General features: G+C 41.5%; 1 protein-coding gene across 5 annotated transcripts in view; it reads left to right on the top strand.

The window, feature by feature from the left end:
• The window catches only part of LOC129815701 (cadherin-22-like), a 265,152-nt gene that overhangs the window by 65,818 nt on the left and 176,614 nt on the right, over positions 1-22,720 (top strand). For 3 of the 5 annotated variants that reach the window (XM_055869741.1, XM_055869745.1, XM_055869743.1), the window contains exon 2: positions 6,091-6,199. The exons of 1 other annotated variant lie outside the window; for it this stretch is intronic. The gene's annotated coding sequence lies outside the window, so the exon portion shown is untranslated. The remainder of the gene's footprint in view (positions 1-6,090; positions 6,200-22,720) is intronic. One more of the 5 variants, XM_055869742.1, reaches the window with a different exon arrangement.

Genomic DNA, 22,720 nt, shown 5'->3' with positions numbered 1-22,720 from the left:
TTAGCCTACTGCTCTCTGCTATAGGCACGATAGCTTAGCCTACTGCTCTCTGCTATAGGCACGATAGCCCAGCCTACTGCTCTCTGCTACTATAGGCACGATAGCTTAGCCTACTGCTCTCTGCTACTATAGGCACGATAGCCCAGCCTACTGCTCTCTGCTACTATAGGCACGATAGCTTAGCCTACTGCTCTCTGCTATAGGCACGATAGCCCAGCCTACTGCTCTCTGCTACTATAGGCATGATAGCTTAGCCTACTGCTCTCTGCTACTATAGGCACGATAGCCCAGCCTACTGCTCTCTGCTACTATAGGCACGATAGCTTAGCCTACTGCTCTCTGCTACTATAGGCACGATAGCCCAGCCTACTGCTCTCTGCTATAGGCACGATAGCCCAGCCTACTGCTCTCTGCTATAGGCACGATAGCCCAGCCTACTGCTCTCTGCTATAGGCACGATAGCTTAGCCTACTGCTCTCTGCTATAGGCACGATAGCTTAGCCTACTGCTTTCTGCTATAGGCACGATAGCCCAGCCTACTGCTCTGTGCTGTAGGCACGATATCTTAGCCTACTGCTCTGTGCTATAGGCACGATAGCTTAGCCTACTGCTCTGTGCTATAGGCACAATAGCTACATCACTGACTGGAGGAGATTACGGCTGTAGATTATATTGTAGAACAGACATTAGAACAGGCAGTATTAGCAACTTTTTTTAGAAGATGTGTTGTGTACGTAGGGTGGCAGGTACCCGAGTGGTTAGAGCGTTGGGCCAGTAACCGAAAGGTTGCTAGATCAAATCCTCGAGCTGACAAGGTAAAAAAAAAAACATCTGTTGTTCTGCCCCTGAACAAGGCAGTTAACCCACTGTTCCCCGGTAGGCAGTCATTGTAAATTATAATTTGTTCTTAACTGACTTGCCTAGTTAAATGAATGTTGAATAAATACATAAAAACGTGCAGACACACAAACACAACTCCTGAATCAGATAGTTTGATTTGTTTTGAGATGCTCCATCCTACTCTTGTATTAGAATTGTCTGCCCTTCCCTTCATCCCTTAGCACGCTAATGTGAAGCATTATCCTCTCTGTACGAGATACTGTCATGTTGTACTACCCATGTTTTATTTCTGTGTCCTTCTGCTGATGAGATCTCGGTGTGCTATTTGAAAGGACAAGGGAATTTGTTTTCTTTCTCTTCACAGCTCTGTGGTAAATAATGTGGGTTTTTTTTCATCACATTTTTCCATTCATCTGTGTGTTGGAAGAATTTTATGAAAATAAGGAGATGTTTGAAGTTGGGAAGATTTAAATCTCTTGGCCTTTTACTTCAGTTTGCCGGTCTCTTTGATGTGCACAGTACCTACAGATGTAGGATCTTAATTTGAGCCAGTTTACTACAGTCTTAGGAAAAAAAGGGTTCTACCTCGAACCAAAAAGGGATCTCCTATGGGGACAGCTGAATACCGTTTTTTCTCTAAGAGTGTACAGCAGGAAAATAATCATGCAGCAACAGGAAATGTGAATTATTTTGTGGATTATAATTAATGGACATTTTTGTACGTGTTGATACGTTTCTCAAAAGGGAAAATCAAGTCCGAAATTTCAAAGTGGAAATGACAAACTTCAGAAGCCTTTTTAAACCTCAAATATAATATAATATAATATAATATATTACATTTCCTGCATTGCAGGAAAGTTCTCCTGCACAGGGTGTTCAAATTAAGATCCTACATCTGTACACTGCTGATTGAATTTGCAGGAGCTTTTTCTCTTTTGGACCTTCAGTTCATAAAATAATATTGATATCACTGAATCCGTTTTCTCTTTGGTTGGTGCCTACTCCTGTCTGGCAATGCCTTGGGTGACCTCGTAAAGTGTTCTCACACAGTGTTATACTTTACATGCAAGAATGTTGATTGAAAAGCTTGATTGAGTGAGATGTTTTTTTTTCTAAACTGGCTTTTGAAGCGGTATTTACTGGAGATAGGGATGCGTTTGGTCTGAAAGCTTTGCTTAGACACTTGTGAGGTGGCTTCCCTGCTAGTCTCACTTAAAGCGTCTGCTGTAGACCTGTTTTCAAACAGTTTTTTTAATAGTTCTCCAAATCTCAAACCGCCAAAACATCAAGGTAATGCACTGTCAGAACTGTCATGTCTGTCTTTCATTAGAACATGTTGAGGTTAACTAGCCATCAATATCGAACATATTTCAATGTGGGAACAAAGCATAAAGTTCTGCTGAAGAAGGTTCATTGTTGAGAAAAAGTTCTTAAGGTCCCAGACTTCTTTTGATAAGGGGGGGTTCAATCCACATAAATAGATACTCACTCACTCACTCACTCACTCACTCACTCACACACACACCTGCACAAGATGGACCTTGTGTTTGCACTTTAGCTAGCAAATACATTTCAGGTAACTAATAAAATCTTGCAAGATATGAATGACCATCTTGACTGTGTTATATGGTGAGTAGACTGTAAAGAGTGGTGGGGTTTGGGTGATGCAATGAATCTGCATCAGCTATACTCTATAGCCCCTTCCGTCTCCTCCGTGCCAGCTAGGGGAGGATGGCCAACAGCCTTTATCAAGGCAGTGAGGAGTCAGGAGAGAGGAAAATATGGATAGAGTGAAGAAGAGAAGAAAGGGAAGGAGGGGAGGGGTACAGACTGAGTGTGGCTGAGGAAGCCCTAGGCCGTGGGATTGTGGTTAGGCTGTGTGCGTTTATCCAGCTCTGCAGCAGGCTTCTGAAACAGCACCTCAGGAAGACACATTAAAGCGGGTGGCTGCTGTTCCACCCTGATCTGTCTAAAACCCCCAGATACACAGGGCTTTGCTAGGGACTCAGGAGGGGTGGGGGCCAGGATCATATCGTTTCAGTGCAGACAATCCTAGCCAGCAGCCATGTAGTTACTTCTGTGATTAACAGATTAGATGGGCCTCATGTGCCTGCGTCAGATGTCACCTAAAGCTGGCACTTGGGTAGACCTGGAAAAGGCTTCCATGTTTAGGTATAGTTGAGCGCTTGAACAGGATGGTTGGTGATTGGGGGTAGGGTGCTTATCCACTGTTATTTTAGAGTTTGGCTTGGAATGGCTCGACTGACTGATAGAGAAGAGCGACAGGTAGCCTAGCGGTTAAAAGCGTTGGGCCAGTAACCAAAAGGTTGCTGGTACGAATCCTGAGCCGGCTAGGTGAAAATCTCTCTGTACCTTTGAGCCAGGCATCTAACCCTAATTGCTCCTGTAAGTGACTCTGGATAAGAGCATCTGCTAAATGACTAAAATGTTTTTTTAAAAATGGTGGGCTTTCTGTTTGTTAATGGTGAACTGTCATATGGAATACACGTCTCTACTGGTGGTAAGACTCTAAACCATCAATGAGCCTCAAAATCACACACTTATGATTATATGGATGATGCAAAGTAAGAGTATTGAGAGCAACACAAATACTTGTGACAGACTGTTAAAACGTCTGCTGGAAAAATGGATAAGGGTTAAATTACACTGATAACATGTAAAAAATAAATATATATAAAAAAACATTGAAAACATTGTCAGATACCTCTTGTCATTCAGGGCATCCTGTGCAGCCAACGTGTAAATACGGGTGGACTTTTGGAAGGGGCAGGTCCCTGGATTTGAGAGTGGTGGTACTGATCAGTGCTGATTTGAACATTCAGCATGAAGTTGAGTAGCTGGTCAGCACATGGGAGATATGATTCTTATTTCCAAAAGTAGAGACAAAAAGTAAAGACACACTAAAGTTAAACTTTCATCTGCTTTTATTGTTGACTTGTACAAAAATATAAGTTATTTGGATTTTGTATCAAGGGTATTTTTAGGTCAAAGAGGTAGAAAATAATATTGTGTCCATGTGTTCTGGAGCCTTTTTCCTAGAAGTCTTTCATGCGTGCATTGGTTTGCCAACTGGCACAGTGTCCTACCTGCATTAGTCTATTGTCAATATCAGGTATTAATCTATGAACAGGTCTTCCTTTGTGATGACATAACTGCAGGGCTGCACAATGCCCCTGGATTCCACTACTCTGGCGTGAAGTTTCCCGTAGGTATAGATTTAGGATCAGGTTGTCTTCTCCCAAACCTAACCTTAACCATTAGTGGGGGAAATGCAAAACTGACCCAAGATCAGTTTCTAGGGTTAACTTCACCCTACACCGGATCCCCTAGACTATAACGACACAGACTCCTCTTTTAGATACAGTAGGATCGTCTGAGACACAGACAGAGTAGCAGTTTAAAGATGATTTATAAAAGCACGCGCTTTCATTTGTCTTTTCCGGCACAAGTTGAATAGTTTTTGACCTCTGTGCTCGATTTAAGGGTTTACAGTACAACTGTTTCTCAAGGAACTTGAGAAAAGCTATCCATTTCTCTTCCTACTGTATGCTCAGTAAGGTCAACTCCAGGTGAAAGACAACATGATTGGTGTTAGTTATACTATTGTTCTAAGAGAATAAATCAGTATCCTACGTCTTAGGCTCCGTGTTTCAACATAATACCACCGTGCTACTTATTTGTTGGCGCTCTAAATTGGCGCCACACCTCCAAGGCTGCAGTGTGAAAGCTTTCAATGCCTACAAAAACAAATTGACGGAGATAAATCAAAGTATAATTTTTTTGTTAACTGTGTGAAGAGGATGTCATTCCACCTTAGGGTGATGTGTTTAGACGCCCCGTGACGTGGTGGATCTGTTTAAGCACAACTGGAGCGACGCAGGGAACTGTCAGAGGCCTGAGGAAACAATCTCTCCGTACACTGAAGTGTTTGATCAGGTGAGCTGTGTGCTTGAGCGCCTCCTCAAGGGCTTATGTTAGTGCTCAACGACAGTTATCTTGTAGGTTTGTTTTCACCAAAGTACACAAGTCAGAGTCCAAGTCAGAGTCACCATTTCTGTAGTGTTGCTTTGTTATTTGATGCAATGTGTACAAACACTGTGCTTTACAAGTAAGTGTAGGATCTTAATTTGACCAGTATTGTCGCAGCAAAATTTGAACATTTAGTCCATAATGTTGCTGATGAGTGGTTAGGCTATTAGCTGGCCAAAATTAAGCTTAATGAAAAGTACAATACTGTTAATATAACCGTGTGTTAGTGAATTTCTATAAATCATGAAGCTCATCTGCAAAACTCTCAGCAACAAAAGAGTGATCAAATTTAACATCCTACGTACAGTATATGCCGTGCGAGTAGTATTTGTTTTTGTGTGAGCCTCAAGCATTGATTTACCATAGCTGTACCCCACTGCGTATCGCTTTCTGATGCCAAACGAAAGGTACAAGTACGAGAGCCAACATTGTTCCTTTGTAATAAAATAAAATAGTCTTTTGAAATGATCTCTTTTTTTTGTTATATCACATTCACTTTTATTCACCTATCAATTCTGGATCAAATGTGGGTTTCCAGGTAAACAGAGAAAATCACCCTAATTTTAATCAATGGTTAATCTTCTTTGACCAAGCCACCTATCTACTTGCTGAAGCACACCAAGCAGCACAACAGACAGGCTATTAGCAAGGGGCCAACTTCACACCCAACCCGTAATGACAGAGTTAATAACACGTGTCTTGGCCCACTGGCTGACTGCTGTGGGGTAGATGCAGGATGTATCTCTTCGTAAGTACGTTGTCAGGAACAAAGTTTGTGTGATTAGACGGGAGTTAAAATGTAATTAAAAGAGTTTAAATAGACATGGCACCGTCTCGGGGGATCCTGTACCCTACCTTCGGGGTGGGGGAGTGGGGAGGACGGTAATTAAATAAATGTCTGTGGGTTATTGAATGTGCTCTCGCCCCGAACAAAGTGGTGCCTTCTTACCCCCCCCGACCTGAGAGTAGAGGATGACAGTTAATGACTCTGTTTTATAAAACCACTTTAGCTCTTGCCTTAACTTCCAGACAGTGTGAGGGTGGCCTCACTTTTCATCCGCGAGGGAAATGGTCCCACCATTTTTCTCCATTCCATTAGCAAATTACCTCCCCTCCCTGCCGTTAGATGTACCTCTTGGAAATTAATTTATCTTAACTTGGAAAACAATTAAGTAGACTCCTGTTCCTCCTTTGTTGCAGGTCTGTGGGGCAGATGGATAGAGTGGAAGAAAGGGTGGAATATTGAGAAGGACCAGAATACCTGAAGAGTATATCATTCTAAAGAAACCAACAAGGTCAGGTGACTATGGTATGAGCACACATTTACGTAGCTAATACTTCATTTGGATTTGTACTTATATCCTGCTTATAAACCATTATCAAATACTTTATTATAAACTGGGTGGTTCGAGCCCTGAATGCTGATTGGCTGACAGCCGTGGTATATCAGACCGTTTACCACGGTATGACAAAACATGTATTTTTACTGCTCTTATTACATTGGTAACCAGTTTATAATCGCAATAAGGCACCTCGGGGGTTTGTGATATATGGCCAATATACCACGGCTAAGGGCTGTATCCAGGCACTCTGCATTGTGTTGTGCATTAGAACAGCCATTAGCCGTGGTATATTGGCCATATATCACACCTCCTCGTGATATATGTTCCTGTATACCTTAACATGTACATATTACATCCCCAAAAAACGTGTTTTAAGTCAAATTTGGTGTTGATAATATAATAATCAGGAGATTCAAATGAGTACCACAACCAAAAACAGGGTTTTCCAGCACATTCAGCTTTAGTTTTGTTGGTTTACTGTGCTTAAAGGAAATCACTGGCCATAGCCGCAGGAAGTAGGCTTGCTGAGGGTGCTGCAGCCCCCCACCCCCGTCTGAGAAAAATAATCCTCAGGCGTTAAGATTCAAACCTTCTCAACCAACTGTGCTGGAATACAAATGTTTATTATACATCTTCGTCAACAGACCCCAATTAACTACTATATAAGTATGCAATCAATGTACATAGAAATCCAAATGATTTCAATTTCCCCAACAGGGTCTTTATCATAAGCACATTCTTTAAAGAGATTGGAATGTTAAAGCAGTATGTTTGGGATAAATAAAAACATTTAGACATGCGCATTGAGTGTGGAAAATGCGCTCTACAAATTAAATTATTATTATGTGATAGATGATTAATCAATTATACTTCACACCATATTTACATACGAAAGGAAACGGCAGCACGCACGGTAATCAAATCCTGATTACCATAATAAACCGGGAGTAGATTAAGAGAAAATCCTGCTCTTGTCGCTAAAGCAATTCTCCCAATTCTGTCCTCGTGTGTTCCCAATGCTCTGGATTAACATGCAACCAAAATCTGCTGACTCACATGATTATAGACCTTATGGACCTCCCCAATTTAATATGTCTGTGTCAGTGTCTTTGATATAAGAGGTAACGCCCAGATAAAGAACCCAATCTCTCCAGATTACAGTGTGTGAACTTGTTTACAGCATCTGCCTTTTCAGTAATTTGATGTATACCATAATCAGATGGATCCGGGCGACGTGGCTATTGTGTGTCGCAAGGGCTTCTCCAGCCCAAAATGTCTTCCAGACAGGGTATGGTGTACGAACTAGGTCTCGCTATGTGTTATGTGTTTACCGTCTTCATGTGTTTGTGTTGACACAACAGTGGATGTAATGTGTATGGCTTTCTCTCTCGTCTCTGTCACTTGTTCAAGTAATACCCAAATCCCTTTTAACACCTCTCAGTTGTTTCTGGTGAATGGTAATTTAAGGGCTATAATATAGTACATTTAAGTCCATAGCACTACAGGCTTTTACCAGATATATCCTTTCCACATTGACATGTCAGGACTTAACATAAGCCCTACATGTTATTCTCTCCTCTGTTTCTTTCCTTTACGGCCCCAGTAATACGATTTTCATGACAACTACTGGAGTTTGTCCTCATATCTAGTGTAAGGCTTTCTACCATGAGAGCATATTTTACAGTGCATTTTGTCTTATTGTTGTCCTGTGCTGTCACTGAGACACATTATCACAGTGAGGGAACAGCATCGTCATAACGGTATAGTACTGAGACACATTATCACAGTGAGGGAACAGCATCGTCATAACGGTATAGTACTGAGACACATTATCACAGTGAGGGAACAGCGTCGTCATAACGGTATTGTACTGAGACACATTATCACAGTGAGGGAACGGCGTCGTCATAACGGTATTGTACTGAGACACATTATCACAGTGAGGGAACGGCATCGTCATAACGGTATTGTACTGAGACACATTATCACAGTGAGGGAGGGGCATCGTCATAACGGTATAGTACTGAGACACATTATCACAGTGAGGGAGGGGCATCGTCATAACGGTATAGTACTGAGACACATTATCACAGTGAGGGAACGGCGTCGTCATAACGGTATTGTACTGAGACACATTATCACAGTGAGGGAACGGCATCGTCATAACGGTATTGTACTGAGACACATTATCACAGTGAGGGAACGGCGTCGTCATAACGGTATTGTACTGAGACACATTATCACAGTGAGGGAACGGCGTCGTCATAACGGTATAGTACTGAGACACATTATCACAGTGAGGGAACGGCGTCGTCATAACGGTATAGTACTGAGACACATTATCACAGTGAGGGAACGGCGTCGTCATAACGGTATAGTACTGAGACACATTATCACAGTGAGGGAACGGCGTCGTCATAACGGTATAGTACTGAGACACATTATCACAGTGAGGGAACGGCGTCGTCATAACGGTATAGTACTGAGACACATTATCACAGTGAGGGAACAGCGTCGTCATAACGGTATAGTACTGCAGTTTGCTTCATAGCCAAGGGGGATGTTGCATCATGTACAGAATGTTTTCCATCACGTGGAACTGTGGTTTAGAGGGCACTGAGGTACAGTACAGTATTCTTAGCGTATCATTGGTTTCAATGCATGACAAGACATTACCCCTCATCCATCAGCCTTACTCCAGTTGAGTGTAAGCGGTGCTGCTGTGTGTAGCGAATGCTCTGATTTCAAAACCAAAATAACACACACTACAACTGTTAACAGTGGAGGTAATGTTAGTGTACCAGGCTGTTTTTCCCCATGGACGAGTCCAGGGATAGTACAGCGCTACTATTGTTAGATATCTTGTTGTGTATGTTTCCCGTGTAGCTCAGTTGGTAGAGCATGGCCTTGCAATGCCAGGGTTGTGGGTTCCATTCACATGGGGGACTAGTACGAAAATGCATGCTTTCAATACTGTAAGTTGCTCTGCATAAGAGTGTCTGCTAAATAACACCAATGTACAGTTGTTACAGTCCTTATTCTTGATGATTGAGATGGTTATATGCTGTCATTGAGCTTAAATTTCACATCACATACACTTTGAAAATTAGAAGGTACTGTACTGTAAATGTCATCTCTGACGCAGAGACGTTTCAAATACTCTAAAGTCGACAATTCTCAAAATTAAATGTAATACTTTCATTGTGTACAGTTGTTACTCGAAATGGTTATATACCTAATTTAGCTTAAATTCTCTAAAGATACATTTTCTAAAATCAGTGCAGTAACTGTAAATGCAATAGTTTCATTTTGAATGTGTGGGTTGTGATGATAATCCACAAGACTAGTTACTATACCCAGGGGAAGACTAAGAGTGGTTATGATACTTAATCTGTCTGTGGCGGGTGGACAGATTTACAGGTTTAAGTGAACAGATGTAGGATCTTAATTTGAGCCGGTTAACTACAGCAGGAAAATAATCATGTAGTAACAGGAAATTATAATTATTATGTGGATTATAATTAGTGGGATTTATTTTGTAGGGGTTGATACATTTTTCATAAAGGCAAATCAAGTCTGACATTTTTTGTGGAAATTACAAACTTTAGAAGCCTTTTTAAATGTTGAATACACTACAAGTTTGCATTTCCTGCAGTGCAGGAAAATTCTCTAACAAAATAGTGATCAAATTAAGATCCTATATCCTATATATGGTGGAGTTTTAGCATTGAATGTACGGTGCCAACATTACCTCAGATTACAAAGCAGTTTAGGGATTCGTCCCGAATGGCAGCCTGTTTTCTATAAAGTGCACTACGTTTGACCATGGCCCATACACAATACGAAGCTTATTTTGATCCTGTGCCCAGAATATGAGAAAAGCACTGAAGCAGTAAGAAGGAAATTTTACACTAGTTTATGCGATGAGAGTGAATGCAGAACTGGAGACTGCCTAGAGAAGCTCCAAATGCCATACATTGACAAGGGTGGAATGTTTTAAAATTATTTTGTTTTTTTAAATTTGGTGAAATGAAATAAAAAAGATCGGGCCTGTGTTTCCCATGGAATATTACCCATTGATGGTCCACAGTTTGAGTTAAATGTTTTCCATTGCGCAACTTTGATCAGAGACATAAAATTGGATTGAATAGTAGAGCTGATTTATTGTACTCATAGTCTGTTTTAATATTGCAGTGTGCAGATAGTCAAAATGCACTGTATTGTCGTAGAAAGACTAAGATTGTTTATTTATTTTATTTAACCTTTATTTAAGGCAAGTCAGTTTAAGGACAAATTCTTATTTACAATGACAGCCTACCAAAAGGCAAAGGCCTCCTAACGGAACGGGTGCTGGGATTAAAGAAATTAAATATAGGACAAAAACACACATCACGACAAGAGAGAAAACACAACGCTACATAAAGAGAGACCTAAGACAGCAACATAGCATGGGAGTAACACATGACAACACAGCATGGTAGCAACACAACATGACAACAACATGGTAACTAAACATGTTACAAACATTATTGGGCAAGAAGGTAGCGACAACAATAGGCAGGTAGGCTAGTGGTTAGCGCATTGGGCCAGTAACTGAAAGGTTGCTGGATCGAATCCCTAAGATTACAAGGTACAAATCTGTTATTCCAATGAGCAAGGCAGTTAACCCACTGTTCCTCGGGCGCTGAAGATGTGGATGTTGATTAAGGCAGCCCTCCGCACCTCTCTGATTCAGAGGGGTTGAGTTAAATGAGGAAGACACATTTCAGTTGAATGCATTCAGTTGTACAACTGACTAGGTATCCCCCTTTCCCAATACAAGATTTGTCTGCAACAGACCACAATAGAAATACAGTAATCACATTTTGTGTAGGACAAGCACTTGACTACTGTGGCTATGCTCACTATAAGCAGAGGACACCACTGTATGAATCAGCAATTGTTTACTCCAGTGTATAACAATGATACAGGTAATATAGGCATTTCAAGATATTTAATATAGAATACCACTGCATCAATGGGCAGATATTTCCCTTGATAACATACAGTAATTAATGATGATAAATGATTCAATACAATAATCCTCAGGGCATGACCAGCACTTCTGAGGCACACATTTAAGAAAACACTCTGCTTCTGATAATGATTTCAAATCTTCAAGGTAATGTTCGGGCTCTAACATGGTTAATATTAATAAACTGCAATACTCTTTGCAAGTTCAAATCCTGTAAACCTTCTCACAATATCCTCTTATACCATAGCGAATACCAGAGGCGATTGTTTAAAGGGTATAAAGTCTCTATTGATCGTGGTTGTGTGGTGCGATACATTTAATCAGTGCATGTTATCTGTGGCAGGTGGCTGGCAGACTGGGTGTTGAATGGAGGCGTGCTGCTGCCTTTATGGATTTTCTATCCATAAAGACGATACAGAGAAGTGTTTTGTTTTTGCATCTGTAGACACTGATGGTGTGCAGCACTAGCATTACTGTTGTCTTACAGAAAGGCAAAGCTGTGTTATGTCGAAAGTGTGGACCCCTCCCTCCAATATTCCGGCTTATTTCTCCATGTTACTCAAGCAAGGTTAACCAAACCCACTCTACTTCTCTTATGGCAGTGCATTCAATCTAATACGATCCCTCAAGCCCCTTTCTCTTTACACTGAGCTCCAGCGAGCTTTCATTCTCCCCCTTTCTTTCTCTTTGACTTCCGCTAGTCTCTTTCCGCAGAGAAAAAAACTAAACACGCACTGAAAAACACAAAACCCGAATGCAATTTCTGCCATGTGCCTCCTCTGCGTACCATGAGAGAACTTTGCCAAGGGGTTCTTTGAGGAAGCAAAGGGACTTTTAATGAACATGCCCTTTATTGATCTGTGGACAAAACAGCCGTTAATTATGTGAGAGCAAGCATTTAATTGAGGGAGTGAACCGCTGTCCCTGCTCGCTAGGTTAATACGGCACTGAAGAATGAGGAGAATTTGATCGAGTTCAGTGCCGTTGGGGTGAAACCGGTGTACAAATGATCCTTCAACCAATGGGCTGGAGGTTCCTCCTCTCTTTTTATATATATATATACTATATATATATATTTTTTTTTAAACATTTGAGTAATTTATCAGACGTTCTTATCCAGAGCGACTAACAGTTAGTGCATTCATCTTAAAATAGCTGGACAACCACACATCACAGGCATTTTTCCTCAACGCAGCGATCAGTAGAGTCCGAGCTAGAAGGGGGGGGGGGGGGGGGGGTTCAAATGCAAGTGCTGGTTAAGTGTTTTTATTTTTTGGTGTGGGGGGGTCGAGGTGAGGAGGATTATTTAAGATACTGTTTCTTTCTCTCTTGAAAAGGAAATACCAAATGCTTGACTTCAGATGTTCAACTGCCTGTGTGTTTCCATTCATGGCATAACCTGTACCTGTAGACTACAACTGACAGACACTGACTAACCAACTAACTAGGAGTGAGTCTAGCAGAGCCACTTTCACTTGTCGTTGGCAGTCATCAGCTTGTGACTCAGTGCTCTTCTCCTTGGGACTCACTCAAGCTGAATGTATCATGCATGGTTTCTCTTTTGACATTGTGCCTTACCACAGAGGTCTCCAAACATGGCTGCCCAATTAAAGATAGACTCTAATTAGCAAATACAGTGACTGAAATGACTAGCAGGGGGTGGAGACTGAAATGACTATAGAAAGGGGTGGAGACTTAAATTACTGTGATAAACAAGCAGAGACTGAAATTACTTTAGAAAGAGGTGGGGCCTGAAATGACGTGGCACTGTCATAGAATTTCACCTTTCCAACAATTCAGTTTGTCAAATTTCTGCCCTGCTAGAGTTGCCTCGGTCAAATGTAAAGTGATGTTATTGTGAAGTGGAAACACCTAGGAGCAACAACTGCTCAGCTGCAAAGTGGTAGACCACACAAGCTCACAGAAAGGGACCGACAAGTTCTAAAGCTCGTAGCGTGTAAAAATCGTCTGTCCTCGGTTGCAACACTCACTACCAAGTTCCAAACTGCCAGGAGAACGCTAACTGCATCAATACATAGTGCCAACTGTAAAGTTTGGTGGAGGAGAAATAATGGTCTGGGGCTGTTTTTCATGGTTTGGGCTAGGCCTCTTAGTTTTAATGAAGGGAAATCTTAACGCTACAACATACAATGACATTCTGGACGATTCTGTGCTTCCAACTTTGTGGCAACAGTTTGGGGAAGGCCCTTTCCTGTTTCAGTATGACAATGCCCCCGTGTACAAAGCGAGGTCCATACAGAAATGGTTTGTCGAGATCAGTGTGGAAGAACTTGACTGGCCTGCACAGAGCCCTGACCTCAACCCCATCGAACACCTTTGGGATGAATTGGAACGCCGCCTGCGAGCCAGGCCTATTCGCCCAACATCAGTGCCCATCCTTACTAATGCTCTTGTGGCTGAAGGGAAGCAAGTCCCCGCAGCAATGTTCTAGTGGAAAGCATTCCCAGAAGAGTGGAGGCTGTTATAGCAGCACAGGGGGGACCAACGCCATATTAATGCCCATGATTTTGGTATGAAATGTTCAATCAGCAGGTGTCCACATACTCTTGGTCATGTAGTGTATTTCCTGTAGTTTAACATTATTCTATAGGCTTTTGTGAATGAATGTCATGTTTAACTTAAGACCTAGAGAAAGTAATCGTACAGGGATGAGTTGTATGTATCGGTATTTTAACATTTGTGTAAGCTCAATGTGACCCTGGTTCTCATTAAAAGAGGCTTATATTTACCTTCACGCGTTCCAAAGAAACCATGTCAGTTGTTTTCAAGTGGCAGCAAGCTGGCAGCAATTACCAGACCTATCAATTGGTTTTATAAATCTTGTTTTGTGGAGGCTGTGAAATGCATTCTGTTTGCTTTTCATAAGTTGTGACAAGATATGCAGTGTACGTACAACTGAAATATTTTAAGGAATGGAATATGGGTCTGAAGAGACCGTTCATCACAATGTGCTTCTACTCGTTCACAAACATGGAAATTAAAATATTTTTTTGTAATTGTAGTTTTCAACTCTTCTCATTCTATGCATTTGCCTTTCATGAAACTGAAAGATATAAAATCACTTAGGGTAATACTTACTACATGTAGTCAATTATAGTGTGTGACAATTAATCCAAAATGTGTTTGAAACACTTAGTAATATGGAATATATAGTCTGGTTACTCTATCCATTCTGGTACAATCCATTGTTGGACAATGAAGTGTGTTGCAATACTGTGCTGAGGACATTAGTGGTGCTAAAGCTCATATCAGATCACTGTCTGGCCAATGATCTTCAAATCAAATCAAATTGTATTGGTCACATACACATGGTTAGCAGATGTTAATGCGAGTGTAGCGAAATGCTTGTGTACTGCATAGTTTCCCACGAACGCGAAGCGAGGCGGTCATCTCTGTCGGCGCCGGAAATGAAGATCTTTGGGTCTTGGATATGTAATCTTATTTGCTATGACCTAAAGGGCAAAACTGATTCTAGATAAGCAGTCCTAGATGTTTTATATATATACAGGCCCTGGTTGACAAGGCACATTTGCTTCCAACTCATGACTCATTTAGTTAGGTATAGATTGGACTAAATTCAGAACATTTTCTCTCTGGGCTCTGCACTGACATGGATTATGTTATTGAATGTTGTTCTGTGGCATTGTCTACACACACAATCAGATGTCCAGATTAATCGTCTGGAAATAGCCTAGTAGCTACGTAATGGAAATAATGTTCATTGTATAGTTGAAAATATTCAAAATAAACTTTAGTAAACAATAGTATACACTGAGTGTACAAAACATTAAGAACACCTGCTCTTTCCTAGGTGAAAGCTCATCATCCCTTATTGATGTAACTTGTTAAATCCACTTCATTCAGTGTAGATGAAGGGGAGGAGACAGGTCAAAGGAGGATTTATAAGCCTTGAGATAATTGAGACTTGATTGTATGTGTGCGCCATTCACAGTGAATGGGCAAGACAATTTTTTGTGTGTGTCTTTGATCAGGGTATCGTGGTAGGTGACAGCTGCACTGGTTGGAGTGTGTCAAGAATTGCTACGCTGCTGGGTTTTTCACGCTCAACAGTTTTCTGTGTGTATCAAGAATGGTCCACCACCCAAAGGACATCCAGCTAACTTAACACAACTGCGCAAAGCATTTGCGTCAACATGGGTCAGCATCCCTGTGGAATGTTTTCGACACCTTGAAGAGTCCATGCCCTGACGAGTTGAGGCTGACAACTCAATATTAGGAAGGTGTTCCTAATGTTTTGTACATGCTTTTTACCTACTCAATGCACTGTTATCCATCACCATTGAAATGATACACCTAATGTTCTCACCTATGAGCAAGGTGTTAAGATGAAATCCCTGACTGATACATTATGTGACTTTCCTCTGTTGAACAGCAAGCCGTTGCTTGCCTTAGTAGCCCAACAGGGTCTCATTATGAACCTAGCAGCGCGTCTGTTTGTTTTACATTATTAGCCCAGGGTCCATTTGCTTGATGATGAATGTACAGGGTATCGTGTTGCCTGTGTTGGTTTATACTAACATGAGCATTCAGTCTCTCTGTGGGAGCATTTTAGCGCTGTATTTTCAGCCACATTATTACAGATATGGTTGTATTAATTTGTTTTATTTTGTTGTGTAAAATTTGGCATCCTGTTGCTTTGGTTTTACCAATAGGTTTGCATGCATCGTCAACATGTACGGTGTCTATTAGGACAGCCTCAGTCTTTGGTTTTACCAATAGGTTTGCATGCATCGTCAACATGTACGGTGTCTATTAGGACAGCCTCAGTCTTTGGTTTTACCAATAGGTTTGCATGCATCGTCAACATGTACGGTGTCTATATTTCTTTCAATCTCAGCAGAAATGGTTGAAACATGAACACCATACATGCGCCGAATACAACCGTTGTAGACCTTACCGTGAAAATGCTTACTCATGAGCCCTTAACCAACAATACAGAGCTTTAAAAAAAGTATGAAAAATTTGGTAAATTAACTCAAGGAAAAATATTAACACAATAAAATAACAATGAGGCTCTATACAAGTGGTACCGGTACCAGGTTAATGTGCAGGGGTGCAGGTCAGGTTGCAGGTCAGTGTGCAGGGGTGCAGGTCAGTGTGCAGGGGTGCAGGTCAGGTTGCAGGTCAGTGTGCAGGGGTGCAGGTCAGTGTGCAGGGGTGCAGGTCAGTGTGCAGGGGTGCAGGTCAGTGTGCAGGTCAATGTGCAGGGGTGCAGGTCAATGTGCAGGGGTGCAGGTCAGTGTGCAGGTTAATGTGCAGGGGTACAGGTTAATGTGCAGGGGTACAGGTCAATGTGCAGGGGTGTTCTTGTCTGCTGAGGAACAGGGAAGCACATACATAAACCCATGAGAAACAACAGGAGACCATGAATGTTTCTTGGATTCCAATGCCAAGAATGATTCCAATGCCACTGAGATTGAAGGATTCTGTGAGTAAAATGTTGACATTGAAAGTAACATAAAGCAGAAATGTGTCATACTCTGTGGTATGGCAGTCATTCATCCCTTTGTCGGTCTACAACTTACAATTGTGAAGTACTCACACAATATTTGTCAAAATTACATGAACAATGTCCACAATATGTTTGATTCGATTATATAAGAACCTGTTACAAAATGCTGCTTGATATGTCTCAATTTCATTTGTGTTTTTTCGTATGTGCGAGTGGGAGTAGAGGTATGGGCTTGTTCGTGTACATATTTTGTGCGAATGTTTGTGTACATGTCAGACCTAGGGTTCAAATAGAATTTGTGTTCTTTCATATTCTTGATCTGTGTTTTTCTAAGCTTGCCTGGTGCAAAGGAACCAATGGAATAGTCCCAAAAGTCATCCTCGTACATCTTGCACTCCAGGAAGTCTCAAACAAACCCTCAAAGTATCTGAAAGAAAACAAAATACTATTTAATCCCAGATCTTGTATGTGTGTTTGGTGAAGCTTGCCCCAGCGTTTTCAGTCATTCATTGATTGTGATACTTCACTTCTCTGACCCTGTTGTTTGGGTTGTGGGAAAGGCTCGTCTCGATCCAGAGAGCTACCAGCCGCCTTCCATAAAGAGTCAACAAACACTCCCCTGCACACCCGATTCAATCCCCCACAGGATTTGAATTACTTGCACTGAAGAAAAAAAAGTACGGTCCATTTTTAGATCGCAACTGTCCCTGAAGAAAACAGTCAATTCTTGATTGACAAAAAAGGAAAAGTACATTATGTTCAAGACAATCTGGTACTTTCCATGAAAAACAGGCCACTAACTTTGTAATTTTTTTTCTTCTCGTTTTAGGCCTGGTTGTAGCAGTTCTCTGTTCTCTTTATTATCTAGATCAGGGTCCATTTATGTTTACATCTCCTCTGAAATTAATCTGACAATAATACTGTTGATGTAGTATGTTCCTAGTTTACACAAATATATATTGGTTTGTAATACAGTTTGTGTTTGACTGTCGACATTAAAAGGTCTTGTAAAGTGAACAGCCTTATTGTTAATCTCAGCCAGCATATATTGTAGTGAAAAATATGAGTGATATTGTGTAGCTGTTGATAGGGGAATTAAGGATTGTCAGGTAATATTAAACTTCGATATGTAATTTAGCTAAATACTGAATTCAGATGCAAATAGGTTAATGTCAAACCGTTTTCTTCCCAAAATGTTCTAACAAACTCTATGGAAGGGACTCAATCAAATGCAGATAGTGTTTTTGGAAGTGCATTTGATTTCCACCATTTTGCACAGTAGCATGACTTGACACTTGATATAAAAATTGTCTTTCCGGTTGCATGCTCTGAAAGACTTCTCAGCCAGGTTTGCGGACAGAACTGAACAGGTCACGCCATGGGATTGCCACTTTCTAAATCAAGTGTCAACTTCCTCAATCCATGATAATCAAAAACACTTCGGAAAGTGTTATCTGGAAGGACACGATCTGCAATGTTTTGCTTCCTGGTTTGTTTATTGGAAGTAAACAGTGAGGAGAAATAGAATAGACACTGTGCTATTGGGGAAAATCTTTAATGAATTTCTGACCGAATCTAAAATATCTTCAAGTGGGTACCTACAGTCCCTCATGTTCTTACTACCAATACAGGTCTCATGTATTCATGATGCAAAGCTATTCTGCTCTCACAAATCAATGTGCTTTATTCCCTTCCTGAAACTTTTTCAATTTTCTGTCCGTGCTTCGCTAACAACCAGGCCTCACTAGAGAAATAGAATCATTATGATTCATGAGAACAACAAGTAGCTTAAGCTGGGCTGATAAGAGTAATGGCAAATGCATAGTCTTATCCTCTTGTGTTAGGTCAACATCATACACCGTTTAAATGTAATTTTCAGAACCTCTGAGGCCACCGTTCCTATCTGATGTTGATACGCTGGAGGTGGATGACCACCGGTTAATGTCTTGTTTTGGCATCCCTGCACGACAACCTTAGCAGACTCTAATTGCTTGTGTCCTCCACTCTAATGCACTCGTTAATTCCACACCGCGGTGATTGCTGGATTCAGATGTGCGGGACGAGATGGAAGATTGCGGCGAGGTGCTAAGGCGGCCGCCATTAATTCTGACGTCGTTTCACTGACAATCTCGACCGCTTTTGCTTTGCACTTCGGGATTATATTGGACACCAGAAAAATCTTTAGACTTGCTTATTAGCAGGCTGCTATTGTTGTAATGCGACTGACCTTAACCTAGGAAGGATTAATGCAACCAGATGGGCCTGCACCGACTACCACAGCATAAAGCTAATTCTCATGCAGTGCACAGAGACTGTGTATACACTAATCACAGAGGGATTGGTAGAGGCAGGGAACAGAGCTAGGGCTGGTTACATCCCAAATGTCACCCTATTCCCTATATAGTCAACTACTTTTGTCCAGGGCCTGTAAGGTTTAAGAGTATGTTAGTAGTGGAATGTTATATAGGCTTAAATCTGGGTGTTTCCAGGTGTAGAACAGAAAGATTGGGTTCATTGTTTAGTAAAGCAGGAGTATCTTGATATTTCCAATAGGAGTTTGATGAACATGTCCAAAGACAAGGTAAGACTTATTATTTTCCTCATAGCCACCCTGGTCTTGCGGCTCGAGATCCCATTTTCTCTGAAGGCACTCCTCTGTCAAACTTGACCAAAGTTCCAATTAGCACTCCAGATTCTGTACACCCCCTGCCAGCGCTGCTTTATCTTTAAACCGAAGGACGGGGCAAATAAAAAAACGTGGAATTAAGTTCTCGATTTCCAGACGTTTCCATAGCAACCTGAAAACTGAAGTGCCTGACCCTCATCTGGACTCTCTTAGGCCTCTCGCTTGCCTCCGTTAGCCCTTAAGACTCTCTTCTCTCGCTTACCGGTTGGAGGCTTGTGATTGACATCTGAAGCTTCAGTGCAGTGGAGCTACTTGAGGAGAAGTAGGCCTGCATAATACCTGGAGGATTTACAGCCGAGTGGAGACGCACAAATAAGATAATGACTTGGGAATAACAATTTCAGTGCACCGTGTGGGATGGTGGAGAGGGAAAGAGAGAGGGGGAGAGGAAGGTGGAGAGAGGAGTGAAATCTTAGTGCGACCAAGTGATCAAGCTCTGCCTAAATTAGACCAAAAGTCAAGACAACTTATGAAAAGAGGAGATTTGTATTTGAGAATATCTTAAAATAACTGCATGTAGGGATTTTTCCACTCTTAGAAGAACCTGTTTCATGTCAGCTAAGAAAGCCTGATCTCTCTCTTTCCCTCTTGTCGACGCCTTTAAATCTGGCAGGACTGGACAAGATTTTGACCCTGTTTTATCAAGGCCTTCATCTGTCAGACTGGTGGACTTTGAGTTATAGAGGCCGCAGCACTCAGGAGACTTTCCTAGGCACTAATACAGGTGAATGATCTGAGACTAAAGGCAAGGGGTCTAGACAATTTATTATATTTTCCCCATCGCTTCACTACCCCGTCCCTCTATATTCTCTTTGACATTACTAACTGATCAACAAAGGAGCTAATGAAGCAGAAGAGGGAGACTATTTGCCCGGTAATTAAGAAAAATGAGAGGTGGGAGTTTGAAAACTGCTACTTTCACTGTAATTGTTCTCTCCTGGACACTGTAGTCTGTACTTTTCAACCTCTATGCACTCCCAACCCTCATACTGTAACGATTCTCGTCTGGTGAAGGAGAAGAGCACCAAAATGCAGTGTGGTAAGTGTTCGTCATATTTTAATTTAAAACTGAACACTACACAAAATAACAACGATGAGAAAACGAAACAGTTCTGCAAGGTGAACAGACACTAAAACAGAAAATAAACACCCACAACCAAAATGGGGAAAACAGGCTACCTAAGTATGATTCTCAATCAGATACAAACGATCGACAGCTGCCTCTGATTGAGAACCATACCAGGCCAAACACAGAAATATAACCACATAGAAAAAAGAGCATAGACTACCCACCCCAACTCAGGAACTAAGGTCAGAACATGACACATACAGTATGTCATGTCTTTATGTTTTCAGCATGTAATAAACTCAATGCTGTTTCCATTTATGGATGTTAGGCGGGCAGTGGGTTAGACGCCGTTAATGTAGCATCCATTTTTTGTTAAATGCATGCAGTAAACGATTAATGTTCACACTCTAGAGTGTGCTTGTGATAATCTAGATGTATTTTCTCTGAGTTACTCACTCTCGCATAATGCAACTTTGACAGCTCCTCTTATCCTAATCTATCTAAATAACAATTTACTCAAACTAACAAAATTAAACTGAAAGCATGTCCACCTTTTTAAACTACCGAGAGTGTTTCCAAAGAAGACAACGAAGAGATTCCTCAAAGTTTATTTGAAAGATCGATCCAGTCTTTTTTTATGTGACTTAACAACAACAGACTGTCTTGGTGAGTTGTTTATGCAACAGTTTTTAATTGTATCTAAAGGGGATGTTTTGTTTTTTACAAACAAACCAACATGATGAAGACTATTTTCTGAGCACACTAATTGAGAAATGCACTAACCCTCTGGTTTGTCTCATTATCAAATGCTTCCCCAAATCAGTGTAGTTTTATTTGTTTTAGACATTCCTGACTCCCTAATATCAGTGTACAAGCTTTGAACTGAAACATAGCAAGTTCCTGTTGTCTCATACTGACAGCGGGCTTGATGGTGGTCCAGCATCATAAATTATGAAAAGAGAAAGCTCTGTGATGTTATACACTGCATGGTTTTAAGTGTTTACTTAGGATTGGCATTTTTTCCCCCTTAGTTATAACATGTAGGGAAGGCATTTTCATAAAATACTTTCATAAGATCCATAGGTTCTCCCCACTAAAATATCAGATTTATTGTTAGCTTACAGCTGTTCTTCATAGAGGCCACCTCGAGCTGAATTGAAATCCGTCGACAGGTTCCCGGCAGCCTCACGCAGAGTTTCTGATAGGCTCCTGATGGCTATAATGCTGTTTATGATGGTAATAATAATAGTAATACCGTAATAATGATAGTGGTCACAATCATGGGTATTCACTCTCTACCGGCACACTGTCCCTATAGTCCGTTGATTACTATGGCACAGTCCCAGTGGGGTGCACTACCAGCTCTCAATGTTCAAAAGTATGATTCAGCCTGGAGCAGAGTGGATATTAGTTTGTTTTGTTTTCATGCAATTTCCTAGGAAGGCACAGCCTCTGCTTAAGCCCCGAGTCTCTGTTTTTTTCAGGGAGTCAGGGGTCTCTGGTTGTTTCAGGGGTCTCTGGTTGTTTCAGGGGTCTCTGGTTGTTTCAGGGGTCTCTGGTTTTTTCAGGGGTCTCTGGTTTTTTCAGGGGTCTCTGGTTTTTTCAGGGGTCTCTGGTTGTTTCAGGGGTCTCTGGTTGTTTCAGGGGTCTCTGGTTGTTTCAGGGGTCTCTGGTTGTTTCAGGGGTCTCTGGTTTCAGGGGTCTCTGGTTTCAGGGGTCTCTGGTTGTTTCAGGGGTCTCTGGTTTCAGGGGTCTCTGGTTGTTTCAGGGGTCTCTGGTTGTTTCAGGGGTCTCTGGTTGTTTCAGGGGTCTATGGTTGTTTCAGGGGTCTCTGGTTGTTTCAGGGGTCTCTGGTTGTTTCAGGGGTCTCTGGTTGTTTCAGGGAGTCAGGGGTCTCTGGTTGTTTCAGGGTTCTCTGGTTGTTTCAGGGTTCTCTGGTTGTTTCAGGGAGTCAGGGGTCTCTGGTTGTTTCAGGGTTCTCTGGTTGTTTCAGGGAGTCAGGGGTCTCTGGTTGTTTCAGGGTTCTCTGGTTGTTTCAGGGAGTCAGGGGTCTCTGGTTGTTTCAGGGTTCTCTGGTTGTTTCAGGGGTTCTCTGGTTGTTTCATGGTCAGAATTAGGAGCCCTGCACGTACAATCTAAATCGTGTTTTTGTTCTGATTGACATTAGCTTTAAGTTTCGGCCCATTACGACACTTTGGTGCTAATATTTATTGTGATTGTCACA

This window comes from Salvelinus fontinalis, chromosome 18 (assembly GCF_029448725.1).
Source record: "Salvelinus fontinalis isolate EN_2023a chromosome 18, ASM2944872v1, whole genome shotgun sequence".
Lineage (NCBI taxonomy): Eukaryota > Metazoa > Chordata > Actinopteri > Salmoniformes > Salmonidae > Salvelinus > Salvelinus fontinalis.
Note: the sequence above shows the minus strand (reverse complement) of the source record. Positions and strands in the feature narration are given on the sequence as shown.